Here is a 1,899-nt window from a genome sequence, read left to right as displayed (position 1 = left end):
ATCACATAGACAAAGACATGCATGGTGAAATGAACCTAACTAGCTAAAAGCCATTTATTTCTCAAATAAAACATGCCACATAAAATTTCAGAAATAAAAAAAATATAAAATGAACTCGCATTCATATTTATAATTAGAAAAATTACTCAAATCGGTCCGTAAAATTTTAATATCGAATATTTTAGTTCTTAGGTTTTAAAATATACAATACACACTCTTCAATTTAATTCGAACAATAAAATACAAAATAATCTACGAAGAGTTTAAAAAATCTCAAAACAGGTTTTGAAAAATTTTAAAAATTTTAAAATTGATTATTTCGATAAACTAGTTAAATTAGAGAAGAACTGTATTATCTAACAGGTATAAATGTTAAGAATTATTTTGTGTATTTTAAAACCTTCTTTTTATTTTATTATAACAATTTTGATTATTTTAATAATTAATTATTTTTTTATTAAAAATATGTAAAAGAATATATAAATATACATAAAATATACAAGTTAAGATTGGTTTCTTTTGCTACCAGGACATTGTTGTTTATTTTCTATTTTCTTATCTACTTCCTTAACAGTTCTTATATTTTCTATTTCAAAACAGAGTACTTCCGTTGTATGGGTAGTTATCTTAAGCTCTTGCTCTCCTATCTAGTACCTTTTCTAGGACTAAAATTCATCATATTCTCCTCCAATTATGTCACGTTTTTGTTGATATATTGGAATTTTAATTATTTAAATTATTTACTTTTAATATCTAAATTTAGGGTTAACAAACAGAAGGTCTACTATTGGAATACTCTTTATGATGAAGAAACCCTATATTCCAAAATAAAAATTATGTCTTTGTTTTAAAGAAACAATCATGCTAGATATATATAAAAAATTAGGTGAATTCTACCTAACTCCTTTTAAAATAACATGTAAGTTATTTTTTTATGATGTGTCATATTTTAATTTGTCATTATTTTAATCATAGTCGAGTTATTTTTGTAATTTATTATTTACGATGGGTAATGGTATAATTTTTTAAAATATCAAAATCTCACTCCCCTTAATTGAAGCACATTTTCACTCCTCCATTCTTTTTTCATCACGTAGTTTCGATCCTTCCAAGTATTGACATCGCGACGTCGTCGCTATCTACTGCCCTCTCTTTCTTCAGTGCATCATCCCTTACTAACATCGTTGAATTCCCGTCATTCGTAACTTCGCTGTCCTTTCCCAACATAACCAGCGTTGGCATCATCGCTATCTTCTATCATCTCACTCAATAAGTTACGGGGGCTGGCTATACTGGGAATAACCACGAAGTAGATAGTAACGACGTCGATGTTTCTTGAAACGACCGAAGCTACGTGACGGAAAAAAAAAAAGGAAATAGTGGAAATGCGCTTTAATTAATCGGAGCGGGGTTTTGATATTTTAAAAAATTATACTATTACCATGTCAAATAATAAATTATAAAATAACTCAACTATGATTAAGATAATAACCAATTAAAATATGACACATCATAAATGATAATTTACATATTATTTTAGAAGTGGTTAAGTAGAATTTATCAAAAAATTAATTACAAAATTAATTACTTATATAAAATACATATTAAAAATAATAAATGTCTTTGTTTTCTTTCATTTATTTAAGAATACTGTAGGAATGATTAAAGATAAAAATTGGTCAGATCAAGTCAAATTTTATCGTTAAAAGACCAGATCTATATTGTAGTTATTTAACTTGAGTCCGTTTATGTTCTATTAAATACTTGTTTAGATGTCTGAGTTTGGCTTGTTCAAAAGTCTGATCCAATTTGAGGCTTGTTAACGAGCCTACTAACAAATAAAAAGTTTAAATTAGACTAAAATTTTAAATGAGTTTAAGATCTAATAAGATACCGACA

This window comes from Arachis ipaensis, chromosome B01 (assembly GCF_000816755.2).
Source record: "Arachis ipaensis cultivar K30076 chromosome B01, Araip1.1, whole genome shotgun sequence".
Lineage (NCBI taxonomy): Eukaryota > Viridiplantae > Streptophyta > Magnoliopsida > Fabales > Fabaceae > Arachis > Arachis ipaensis.
Note: the sequence above shows the minus strand (reverse complement) of the source record.